The sequence below is a fragment of the Balaenoptera physalus genome (assembly GCF_965194825.1).
Source record: "Balaenoptera physalus genome assembly, chromosome: 16".
NCBI lineage: Eukaryota > Metazoa > Chordata > Mammalia > Artiodactyla > Balaenopteridae > Balaenoptera > Balaenoptera physalus.
Genome location: NC_138898.1, coordinates 13,044,814 through 13,058,267, shown reverse-complemented (window position 1 = coordinate 13,058,267; position 13,454 = coordinate 13,044,814). Strand labels below are relative to the sequence as shown.

The window sequence follows — 13,454 nt, the reverse complement described above, 5'->3', positions numbered from 1 at the left end:
TTCCTTGAACACCAAGCTCACTCCTACCTCAGGACCTTTGCGTATGCAACCCTCATTGCCCAGATAGATCCTTTCCTAGATCGTTAAAGGAACCACCTCACTGTCATTTTCCTTTGTAAGCACCCTCTCCTCTCTACATTAATTTCTTCCCTGGACGCTAGAATTTCATAAACATCTGTTCCAACATCAAAGCTCCTCTCCAGCTGCCACCTTATCATGTTCTTGCCCCAGGGCCCTTCCTGCTCTGGGCTTGATGGCTCCTAATGGTCTGGCCTGGTGGAGACAACACAGGACCAGAGGTCAGAGAATACTGGTTTGAGCCCCGACTCTACTACTTGGTTGCTTTGTGCTCATGCCTCATCTTCCTAATCTATAAATCTATAGAGTATTGATTTTCCTTCTCAGGGTTCCTGGGAGGACACAGGAGCTAAGAGAGGTGAAGTTTTTATAAACTGGGATGTCCTTCTCAGATATTCGTTAACACTCAACACATACTTATTGAACACCTACTGCAAGTCAGACAGGCCTAGGCTAAGAATCCAAGGAACAGTGTCTGCCCTCGAGCACAGGGGGAAGGGGACAGTGGTCCCGCCCACAGAGGCAGCCAGAGACAGCCTGGGTTCCAATCCTGTATCCGTCACTCAACAGTATTATGACTTTGGAAAAATGCCTTCGTTTCTCCCACGTCGGTTTCATACTCTAGAAATCGGTTTAATTGCACTTTCCAGAGTGGTTGTGAGGATTATGCAAGTTAATCTAAATAAAGCTCTTTTAAAATGCCTGACAGAGTAGGGATTAAATAGTCATTAGTTATCAGAAGGGGAGGCCAATTGGTAAGCCCAATTCTCCACTTTATTTCCTGTCTACTCACTGCAGTTCAAATTCTACCCATTGCTCTAGGCTCTGATCGACCCCCAACTCATTAGTCAGACACCTCCTGCCTACAAGCCACCTCTTCCCCGGTGTTAGTGTCAGAAACAGTAGTGTCTGCTTCACATCCACCCTCTTCGTAAATATTTGAGTTGTCTCTCCCAGCTTCACCATGTCTCCCAGGTCATAGAAGATTCTCAAGAAATATATCAGAAAAAAGGACTTTATAGTGAAATGGTAGCTTTCTTCAGGGAGGTTCCATGTAGGCTGAGTACAACTGCTCCGTGGCAGAGTTAAAAAGCAATGTTTGGTGAGTGTTTTCAAAATGTTTTCTCATGCTTTGGAATAAAGCTGAAGGAGGGATGGAAATCCCCCACCCGCAGCCCTGGTGGCTCCAGCTCTGAGACTCAGCTGCTGCTGAAATGCACACAAAGCTCCTGAAATCTACCAGCTACCGAAATGCACACAAAGATCTTGAAATTCACCAGCTCTTGAAATGCACACAAAGAAGGGAAAAGGCAGGATAATGTGATGAGGAGAAGATGGAAGAGGGGATGGAGGAAGCACAGGGAGGGGAAAGATGGAAGTACAGGGAGTCAGGGGAGGGGATAAGGGACGGGCTGACTGATGCCTTGCCTCTGCTGGGGTCTTAGATATTACTTTATTTCATTCTCACAACAAGCCCTCGGAAGCAAGAATTATGTTATAAATAAAGATCGGCAACTCCACGGAGAAAAGAGCTTATGTTTTATGTTGTTCAGTTGATTTGCTTTGTCTTGGTCATTGTTGTACCTATAGTGCATAGAACAATACCTGGCATATAGTACACAGCTCAAGAAATGTTTACTGAATGGGTGACTAAAGATCGAATGAAATGAACAAAGAAGGCTCTGAAGCTTGAATAGACATGTCTCCAAAGGAGATATACAGATGGCCAACAAGCACATGAAAAGATGCTCCGTATCACTAATCATTAGGGAAATGCAAATCGAAACCACTTCACACTCATTAGGATAGTGGCTATAAAAACAAACAAACAAACAGAAAAAAGTGTTGGTGAGGATGTGGAGAAATCTGTCCCCTTGTGCTATTGCTGGTGGGAAAGTAAAACTGTCAAGCTGCTGTGGAAAACAGTATGTCAGGTTCTCAGTAAATTACAGGTAGAATTACCATAAGATATAACAATTCCGCTTCTGAGTATACATCCCCAGAGATTTGGAAGCAGGGACAAGAATAGACATTCATATGCCCATGCCCATAGCAGCATTATTGACAATTGCCAAAAGGTGGACGGTACCCAGGTGAGCATCAACAGATGAAAAGATTAAACAAAATGTGGTTTATACGTGCAATGGAAAATGATTCAGCCTTAAAAAGGTAGGAAATTCTGACACATGCTACAACATGATGAACCTTGAAGATATTATGCTAAGTGAAATAAGCCAGACACAAAAAGACAAATATGATTCCACTTATATGAGGTACCTAGAGGAGTCAAGCTCATAGAGACAGAAATTAGAAAGGTGGTTGCTAGGGGCTCTGAAGAGGGAGAATGGGGAGTTAGTGTTAATGGGAACAGAGCTTCCATCTTGTAAGACGAAAAAATTTCTGTAGATGGTTGGTGGTGATGGTGGCACAACAATGTGAATGTACTTAATGCCACTGAACTGTACCCTTAATGTTTAAAATAGTAACTGTTGTTATATGTATAATTAAACAATTAGAATTTAAAATGTATTAGCTTTAAAAAGAGAGAGAGAAAGAGATAGGGCTTTAAGAAAGGCAATGCCCTACCGCACATCACAATACTAATCTTTGGCAGCCGTGGAATTGTTTTGGGGGTTGGCTGAAGGGGTCTCATCCTCAGACTGACAACGGGGAGGAAAGGGAGAGAGAAGCCAGAGAAAGCCAGAAGAAGCCGACCAGGGACTGAGGCTGGGCCACCGTTGGGGTGATGGACTGTTGAAACAGCAGACCCAGCAAGGTGGAACCCAGGGCCAGTAGGGGACGCCCACAGAGATGGGAACTGTGGCCGCTCCCTATGCCCTTGTCCCCTGTGGGCTTCTCTATGAATCCAGAAGCAGAGCCATAAGCAGAAACCTTTCAGTTTCAAGTGACAGGAACCTAACTGGTGCAAGCCCAGAAAGGATCCATTGGCTCATGGGAGGAATACACCAAGGGATAAAGTGGGCTTCAGGCATAGCTGCAATCAGGAGTCTGCCTTTCTCATTCCATCTCTCTGCTTTTCTTCCATCTCTTTGGCTCATTTGTAGGCCGGCTTTTCCCTCATGATGGCAGAGGTGACCACCAGCAGCTCCAGGCTACATCTCACAAGTCAGCATCTACAGGCTGATCCCTCTGCAACCTGGCATAGCCCTGAGAAGCTGACCTCGGGCCCCCTGTGGTAAGTCCTCCGAAGAAATTAAACAGGCGGTCGGGTGGGAGGGGCTTTTAAGTTGAGTGTTCAGAGGAGGTGACATTGGAGCTGAAACTACATGTTGGCAAGGAGCTGCGTGGAAAGGTCAGAAGGAAAGTCTTTCCGGGTGACAGAATAGCAGGGGCAAGATCCCAGAGGCAAGAGAGAGCTTGGCTGACTTCATACGGAAAAGCTCACAATCATCAGGGTGAACGTAGTGTGTTTACTGTGTGTGAGGCTCCCTTCTAAGTGCGCACGTGTATCATGTGTATCCCTCACCCGAGAGTTTGGGATGGTGACAGCAGAACCTGTTTTAAAGCATCAAACTGAGACACGGGATGCTAAATACACCTGCCCAGGGTCTCTACCACTGGTAAACAATGGAGTCAGACTTTGAACTCTTTTCTCTTTCCCTCCCCTTCTCCACTCCTGAAGTGGAGGTATGGCACTTTGGCATGTTTACGGCCAAACCTTAAATCTTGCCCTGGGTTGAAAGTGTGGTCAGAGCTAATGAGGGCAGGACCTTCCTATGGCTCGGCCTCACCCCTGATCCCTAGGCTGCCTTCCCGGTGTAATAGAACATCATTCAGTGAAGACAGGGCATGCTTCTCATCCTATCCAGAACACCCTTGCTTCAACGAGGGTGAGGGACACAATAACTTTCCCCTTTTTTCTTATTTCTCTTATGGAAGCGACCTTCTTGCAGTTCTAGTCTAGCAGAACTTCAAGAACGGTCATTCCATGATCGGCGGTCACCGTGTGCCCAAGGTGGGTCAGCCTTTACGCCAAGACCCTGGGATTGAATGGTGAGCAAACCACAGGCCTCAGCTCCCTTAAAGATCTCGGTGCCTATCCGTGCGAAGCCTCTGTGGCAATTATTTCCTTGAAAAGCAATATCTGGGCAGAGAATAGAGGAAGGCTGGCTCAGGAGAACATTTCCATTGTAAAGGGTTCAAAGAAAATCAATATACCATGAGTATAGCCCTTAAAGCCCATCCCACCCATCCCTTTCACCCTCACTTCCCTCCCTGAAATCAGCCACCCTCATCATTTGCCTACTTCTGACACTGTCGCTTTTGCCTGGGTAGGATTATAATACTCTCAAATGTTGACCATCTCTTTGGTTCCATTTGTGTGCCCCTGTTGTAAAACTATTCTCGTTTTCAAGTCCTGCTGATTCTACCTTCTAAATCTTTCCCAGGTCCAGCCCCTTTTCTGCATCTTGGCCACCACTGCCCACATTCAGGTCCCTATCATTTCTTGCCATTGTTTCCGTTACTGAGCCAGGTTGATTTTGCCCGAGGCACAGCAAGCCAGAATGCTGAGCTGCCGGGGTTTGCAGCAGAGAGGGTTTCTTTGCAAGGCAGCCAAGCGAATAGATGGGGGAATGCATCCCAAATGCACCTCCCTGAAGGCAAGGGGCTGGGGTATTTATGGGATAACGAATAAAGCAGCAGGGCGGTCCGAGGTGTGGGGAGCGTGGGTTTCTTGGGGAAACATGATTGGAAAAAAGTGTGGTCATTGTCATTCTGTGCAGGTGTAACCAAGCTACAGGCCTCTGCACATTCAAAAGGTCACCAAGCGGACACTGGCGCATGCCCAGTTGGGGGGTCGGTGGTTCCACAGTCTCAACCAGCTCAGCTTAAAAACTAGACACAGCTGACTCCAAGTTCCTAGAAAACAGCTGATTTAGGCCTCCAAGGCCAGGCGCCGCTTGAAGGACATACAAGTCTTTTGCAGATGACCTTGATTAATTAGCGAAGGTGGGTGAAGTGGATTTGACGGTTTCACCTCCTGGTCTCCCTGTCTCCAGTCTTAACCTCCTAAAATCCCAACTCCAGGCTCCCAGTGGAGAAATCAGACTACAGTGCAAATTGGACTATGGAAGGGGCTTTGGGGAAGGTTTGAGGCTGCCTAACACCCTCTGAATGGTCACCCTGTGTTGGGGAGTGCAGTTGCCATGTCCCCAGATGGCAGTCATGGCATTCTCCCAGCCTCCTCTGCTGCGAGGGGCAGCCAGGTGACTTTGGCTTCTCCAATCAGATCCTCTCATTTGAGACTATGCTTTCGAAGGGAATGTGCGGGGACAAACAGAATTGAGTTTTGTTAAGCAAAGTCATGGAGGCATCTGGTCCTTCTGGAGGGAGTGGGGTATGCTTGCTGGTGCCCAGTGCCCTGTGGTCGGGTGCAGCTTCTGGCTGTGTCTCCTGATTTCGGCTTTCTGGATCTTTGGAAGATTCTCCGTGTTGCCTCCCCTCCTTTAATGAATTTGAGTTTTGCTTAAACCAGTCAGAATGGTGTTTGCTGTTTGCAGTTAGGAAGCCTGATGGATACAAACCACATCACTTTCCTACCTAAATAGTTTTCACTGGTTTCCCTGCCCACCAGGCCCTGCTCGCTCCTCCAGCCTCATGCTTGGTGCCCCCATCTCACACTTTGTACTCTAACTACCAAGTATGGACTCCTTGCTTCCCTCTCCTTACACTACTCTGTTCAGGGAATTTTTATCTTCCTATAGGCTGGGATGTGCCCACTTTACAGAAGAGAAAGCTGAGTCTCAGCAACGTGGTCACATATTTTTTAAAAAATAATAATATCTTTTTTTTTTTTTAATTTATTTATTTATTTATTTTTGGCTGTGTTGGGTCTTCGTTTCTGTGCGAGGGCTTTCTATAGTTGCGGCAAGCGGGAGCCACTCTTCATCGCGGTGCGCGGGCCTCTCACTATCGCGCCTTCTCTTGTTGCGGAGCACAGGCTCCAGACGCGCAGGCTCAGCAATTGTGGCTCACGGGCCTAGTCGCTCCGCGGCATGTGGGATCTTCCCAGACCAGGGCTCGAACCCGTGTCCCCTGCGTTGGCAGGCAGATTCTCAACCACTGCGCCACCAGGGAAGCCCCGTGGTCACATATTGACCCCAGAGTCAGAACCAGAACTCGGATCTCCATGTTCCACCTGAGATCCCGTCTCCTTTTAGCTGGATTTCAAGGCCTTCCTAAAGCCCCTTTCCCCCGTGTGCCCCTACACCCGCAGCCCACCCCCTTACCACCCCATGCACTCTGGCTTATTCTCTACCCAGGCCCAGGTAGCTTCCTCACCCGGGACCGTCTCCCCGTCCCGTTGGCCTGGTGGTGAGGTGACAGACTCTGAAGCCAGACTTCTGGATTCAAGTCTTGGCTCTGCCTCTTCCCAGCCTCGTGAGATTAGGCAAGTCACCAAACCTCTCTGTGCCCCGGTTGTCTCATCTGTAAAATCGGGTAATGATGGTGAGCCTCTTAAGTGTGTTGGGTGGAAACTCAGATGAGGCGCTTAGCGAGCACACAGTGACTGTTAGCTGCTATCATTCTTATCGTCACTGTCATTGTCATCTGGCAATGTCCGTGTCTGCCCACCTCTCTTGACTTCTCTTCCCTTTGGGTGGCCCCTCCCCAGTGGGGAGGATTCATTGCTTCCTGCTCAGGGCATAGGCGGCAGAGGGGGTGGTGAAGAGGCTGCAGCATGGGACCAGAAGCCTTGGGTTCATACCTTGGCTCTAGCCACCTATTATTTACTGTGTGATCTTGGGCAAGTGACTTAACCTCTCTGTGTGTGCCTCAGTTTCCTGGGAGAAATGGTGATGATAAAGGGAGCCAATTCACGGAGTAGTGGTGGAGACCAAATGTGTTAATACTTAAAGCGGTGTGTGGCACGCCGGGAGCACTCCATGATGTTGGCGCTTACTAGTTGTTCATGTCTGTCTTGCTCTCTAAACCTGAAGGGCACGAACCAGGCTTTATTTATCTCTGTGTTCTTGGCACCTCGTACAGTGCCTGGACCTGGTTGGTGCCACATTAAGTGCCCCATGCTTGCAGTCTGATCTCATATCAGCTATTTTCTTCATTCTCCCTGCCCGGAAGACACTGTTCCAGCCTGAAAAAAAAAAAAAGAGTTGCCTCCATCCAAACTTGGTGCCTTTGGGAGCTGCTGGCCCCGGAAGCCCAAGAAGACCCAGGGCCTGGGGAGCCTGTCAGCTGTGGGGACTGGCGCTCCTCAGCAGGGGACTTGCAGACCACCCGCCCTCAGCAGGGGGGCATTTAGGGTCTCATTTGGAGGCATCTCGGGGAAGGCATCACACAGAGGGCCACAACATATGCTGTCTCTCGGGCAGTGCCAGATGGTGGGGATTTGGCTGGGCTCCCTCTAGATCTGTGAGCCCGCTGACCCATTCAGAGGCTCCAAAATGCAAAGGAGAAATGATAATGGTGCTTTGAAATGACTGGAGCCGCGTGGAGCCTGGCAACGAAGGAGCACACCCTTGCCGCTGGCACTTGACTGCATTCACGCACCAGCGAAGCAGGATGGATTCCAGCCGGCTTAATGACCACCCTGGTTAGCTGTCTGGTTCATCCCATCTGACCACTGTGTAAAGGATCTGGAATAGAGTGGTGATTAAGAGATCACTGCCTGAGCTCAAACCCCAGCTCCTCTACTTACCAGCTGTACAAACCTTTGGCAAAGAACTTAATTCTCTGTGCCTCAATATCCCTGTCTGTAAAATGGGAATACTATTGCTGTAACAGCAGAAAAACATTCTGTTCGCCTGTGTTGTCACTATGACAACGGCTAACTCTCACCCAGCTAACTCTCCACATGCCGGGAGCTGTGCTTTACATGGATTCTCTTGTTTAATCCTACAACCACCCCAAGAGCGAGGTGCTATTATTATCTCTATTTTTTAAATCAGCAAAGTAAAGAGAGTTCAAACGACTCACTCAAAGTCATAAAGCTAGGAGTTGGCAGAATCAGGATTCAAACTTAGCCAATCCGGCCCACCGTCCGTGTTCTTACCATTGAGCTGTGCTGCCTGACAATGAGACAGAGACCTCATGAGTGAGAGCAAGCACGTATGATCCACTCTGGAAGGTTAAAGAAAGCCATGTATGCAACAACTCAAAGCAACCGCACACTCTCAGCTTAGCTAACTGATTATGACCCATCTTTTTTTCCCTCAAATACAAGGCATTAGTTTGGATGATTTGGGCTGCAAGTAACAGTTAACCCCACTCCAAGTGTTTTCAACATCGGTGACGTCAGTGGTTATTATTATTCACATAGGAGTTTAGGTTGCTGCAGTCTGGTTAATCTGGTGACTCAGGGATGCCATTAAGAAACCTGGGTCTTTCCCATTTTGTGTTCTGTGATCTTTGGGATGCCAACTTTGTCCATAGACCAGCTCCCCTCTTGACAACAAGGTGGCTGCCAGCACTTCCAGGTAGTTCTGCACGTGAAAAATGTCTGAAAGAGAGAGGAGTGATCGTCCGTTGCTGGGTATTTTCTTAGGAGTCTGAAAACGTTCTCTAGAATCTTCCAGAAGACTTCCCATCACATCTGATTGGCCAGTAGTGGGTCACATGCTCCTTCCTAGACCAGTCCCTGCAGGGGGCTGTGACCTCCCTGACTGATCATCTGGAGTTGACTGGCTGGGGGGTGAAGCAGCAGCCCCGGTCCCTGCACAGACCTTGTGCTTCTCTACTTGCCTTGACTCACTTCTGCCATTTGTCCTGCAGGAACGCCTGTCCTGTTCCTCGGTGTCATCATGACAAACCATTTGTATTATTTAGGAACCATTTCAGTTGCAAGTAACTGGCAACCCAACTAAGAGTGACTTAAATGAAGATGGGTTTGTTTTTCTTACATCACAGGAAGAAGCCCAGAGGCAGGCATACGGAGCCAGAGCTGTATCTGTCCTTGATGTTCCAAGGACCGGACTCTTTCTGTCTCCCCGCTTTGCATCCTCCGTACAGCTCGGCTCACAACACACTCCCATGTAAATCCTTCCCTACTCACCCCAAGGGAATGGGCTCCCCTTCCCTTCTGAGAAACTAACATGAAAAAGGAAGAGGGAAAAAGAATCTAATAAAATACCCATCCGAGTCATCCCTCCAAACCCTTTCAGGTGGTGGTGACGGCACATCCTTGCTGGGTGGGGAGACTGAGGCTCAGAGGGTAGTAATGATTTGCCCAAGGTCATAGCTAGGTACGGGGCTTAGCAGGAATATGGACCTGGGTCTTTCTCATTGGCAAATGCACGCTCTCTCCCATCCACCAGTTCCCATGGAACTCCAGTTAGCCTGGGTAAATGGTCACTGTCAGCTCACGGCCAGTTCTCCTGTCTGTTGCTTCATCTCTCCCAATAATACTGCACATTCCTTAAGGTCTGTGGGGTTCCTGTGTTCCCATACAAGGGGGAGAGTGCCCCCCTCAACGCTGGGCTCCTGGCTGAGGATGGAGGGACCACTGCGGGCTGGAGGTGGCGTGTGAGCACGCCTGTGAGCCTCTGACTCTAGAAACCCCGGCACGTCGCTTCTAACTGTGGGGAGAACATTAAGCTTTCAAGTGGGCGCCTCGCTTGGACAGATGCGAACGCAAACACGGAACATTTTTCTCCTTCCTCTCCCTCCCCTGAGTTCTGCTGGGGGCCGGTTCATGGGAAGTTGGTTAATTGGAACTGTCCCTGCTGCCCCAGTGAGAAATGGGACGTTGTACACCACGTCTCCTGGAGAAAGACTCCCATCTGTTCACTCCAGGAGGATAATTATGTGTATAAATTACCCGCCTTCTCGTTCCTCCCCCGCCCAGCTGCACGAGGGGGCTGTGCTCTTGATGAAGATTCCGAGTGACCTTTGAGATGCAGGAATATGCCTGAATCAGCTCCTGGATCAGTCATCTGCCCTGAGCACGACTGCAGTATCCATTTTCTATTCTAGGTGTGGAAAATGGACATTTATTTTGAAACGTATTTTTGTAATGAATCTGTGATTGGGGAAGGGTGCTTCGACAATGATTATTGTTGAACTTGGTGTGACTTCCAGCAACAGAGAAAGTCCCTGACTGTCACTTTTACCTCTTATTAGAGGAAAGACCCCAGGCTGAGCAGCTTAGGAAAATGAGCAAGTGCTTCCCACGGCTGTAATGCAGTAAATCTCTCTCTGAATACCCCAGCTGTGAAATAGATTGCGTGGAACTTTCTCTACCTGGGGGAGCCCTGGTCTGGGAGCGAGGGTTTGTGGGTGGAGTCTGGTCACTGCACTGACCATTGATGGTACCTTGGGCAGCTCACTTCCTTTTCAGGGGCCTCAGTGCTCCCACCTGGAGAATGGAAGGAGGTTTGGTTTCAATTACCCCTGTGGTGAGCAGAATTATGGTCCCCTAAGATGCCTGTGTCCTAGTTCTTGGAAACTAAACATGCTCGTTAAATGGCAAAGGGGAATTAGGTTGCAGATGGAATTAAGTTGCTTAGTCAGCTGACCTTAAAATAGGGAATGATCCTGGGTTATCTGGGTGGGACCAGTGTTATCAGCAGCGTCCCTGTAAGTGGACAAGGGAGTCAGAAGAGAGAGAGAAGCAGCATGAGAAGGACTTAGCCTTACATCGCCGACTTTGGAGATGGCGGGATGAGGCCATGAGCCAAGGAATGTGGGTGGCACAGGAGGTGGAAAAGGCCAGAAAACAGATTCTCCCTTAGAGCAGCCCTGCTGATACTTTCGTTTCAGACCTTTGAGACCCATGTCAGACCCGTGACCATGAAAGCCAGTCCTTGTAGAGTGCACACCACGAGCCGGGCATGGTTTGACGAGCTTTACATGTGTCACCTCATTGCATCTTTACAGAAACCATGAAAGGTGGGGGTTATTATTGCCCCAGCCATTTGACAATTGAGGAAACTGAGGCCTGGAGAAAGCACAGAGCTTGCCCAGGGTCACAGAGCTGGGAAGGGTGGAGCCTGGGTTTCCACCCTTTAGGATCATCAGCCTGTCCCCATTCTCTGTGCAGACAATGGGCATTTCCTCAATTTTATGGAAAGTGCCGTGCAAACATGGTGCCGGTGAGGGTGACCACAAGTTATGCTCAGTTTGCCTGGGACAGGCGCCATGTCCTGGAATGATTATTAATGGTGCCTCCAGCCGTGCTCAACAAGGATCTAGTTTGGGGGATGAATCACGTAGTCAGCCCATGGACCCTCCCTCCCAGTGGGGACTGAAGGCTCAAGGAGGTGGGTGAGCAGAGTGGGACCAGCTGGGTTCAAGGAACATGTAAGAAAGCCCTGGAATTGGGTAACTTACATCTGAGTCTTGGTTCTAGTACCATTTTATTCTGTGACCCTGGGAAATAAGAGCCCATCTGGTCAGCCTGCAGCCCAGGGTTGACGTTTCCTGTCTTCATCTTTGCTACTCTTTTCCCTCACGTACCGTCTTCCCTGGGGATCCCCAAACATGATCAAGCACACATCTGGCCCAGGGCCTTTGCTCTTATTTACAGAAATTACCCCCTTTCCTCCTCTGATTTTTTGCTCAAATGTCAGCTTCTCAGAGATGCCTTCCTGACCACTGTTTAAAATTGCAAACGACTCCCTCCCTGCCAGAAACGTATCTCCTTCCCTTCCTGTATCGTTCTTCAAAAATCCAAACACAGTCTGACTTATTCTATATGTTACTTATTTATCCTGTTTATACTCTGTCTGCTCCAACAGCATTAGAGCTCCAGAGGGTCAGGATTCTTGCCCGTTTGTTTTTAAACTACTATATCCCTGGTACCACCAAGAGCATCTGTCATAGAGTGGGCACTCAATGAGTGAATGAATGAATGAATGAATTCATGGAAGAAATGATATCTTGGCATAAGTTTGTGGAATTGAGAAATGAATGAATTTGAGAGAGATGAAAGAAAATTTTTCATCTGCTTTTCACATTCAGCAAACTTTTCCTTTGTGCTGTCCGTATTTATTGTCATATTTACACATTCCCTGATGTTATATAAACATTCATTTATTTTCTACCAGGACTTTGTTGTTTTCTATTTACATTACCAGTGCGTCTAGAATTTATTTCAATGGACGTAATGATATATGGATCGAATTTAATATTTTTGTCTAGATCATTAGGTCCTTTCCAAATGGTCTGAATGTCATTTATTGAATAATCTATCTTCCGCCAAATAATGGAAATGCAAGCTTTATCACATTGTGAAATCTTATATATTTTCCTGAACTTTCTATTGAGTTCTGTTGTTCTGTTCTCAATCAGCCCCACACTTCAGTTATTATGATTCTATGTGTGAGAATGAATACCTGATAGAACTAACTCCATAATTTCTTTTTTATTCAAAAAAAATTTTTTTATGACTTTCTTTTCCAAATTCACTTTAGACCATTTTCCTCATGATAACTGCATTGAACTTCACATTCTATAGCTTGAAAGAAAAGAAATAGATATCTAGTCAATATTAACTTTTATCCAGTAATATGCTATGAAACTTATTATTTGATTCTTTCCTTGCATAGTTTTATTCACATGGCTCCCATGGACTTGTTATAATAATAATACCTAAGTCCTGTATATCATTGCTGTTGAAAATTGGATTTGTTTCTGTTTGGGATTTAATTTGCTTATTCTTGATACATAGGATACATTAATTGGCATCTGGATTCTGTTCCATCAATCTTTTCCTTTATTCCTGTATCAACACCAAATTTGGTAAAGCAAGTTCCTCTTAAATTTCCTTCCTTTTCAACAAACTTTCAGGTTTTCCTTACTTGTTTCTCTCTTTATGGAAATGTCATAATTGACTTGCTTAGCTCCCTAAATATAGGCTGATTTTGCAGCTCATGGCATTTCTGGCACAATTATAAGCTCTGAAAGTTCTGGTTGATTCTCTTGGGTTTTCCAAGTGGATGACCCACTGATTCTCTTTGTTCAAATTCCTCTACTTCTCCCAGTCTGTCCCAGCGTCTGGCCATTGATCACTTGCTGCCCTTTGACACTTTCCCCGTCGCCATGTGCACGTCACTTGCACCTCTCTTTCTGCTCAGCAAGTCACACTCTCGTGTCTCGGCTCCACGTCTTGATCAGAAGGTTCTGTGTTTCCGGCCACAGTCCCTCACACTGCAGACACGCAGTCAAAAACCATTGGCTTAAATCTGATTCAAGAGCGAGAAGAGAAGTAAGACGCGTGTGAGCTGAGTTCTTCTTCTCATCTACTGGGAGTTCTGAGTCCCGATGTGTCCCTGGTGATTTTTCAAATAGTGGGATGGAGTTTGGTTAAGGGATCCATCCTTACGAACAGCGAGCTTCTTACAGGACTCCCAGTGCCCCAGGCATCGTTCTAAGCACTGGACACATGTGAACTCGTGTCA

At 47.4% G+C, this 13,454-nt stretch overlaps 1 long non-coding RNA gene across 1 annotated transcript in view; it reads left to right on the top strand.

Annotated features, from left to right (window-relative positions):
* The window catches only part of LOC309645120, a 39,236-nt gene that overhangs the window by 18,000 nt on the left and 7,782 nt on the right, over positions 1–13,454 (top strand). The window contains exon 5 of the long non-coding RNA XR_014254749.1: positions 3,144–3,274. This is a non-coding gene — a long non-coding RNA (uncharacterized lncRNA). The remainder of the gene's footprint in view (positions 1–3,143; positions 3,275–13,454) is intronic.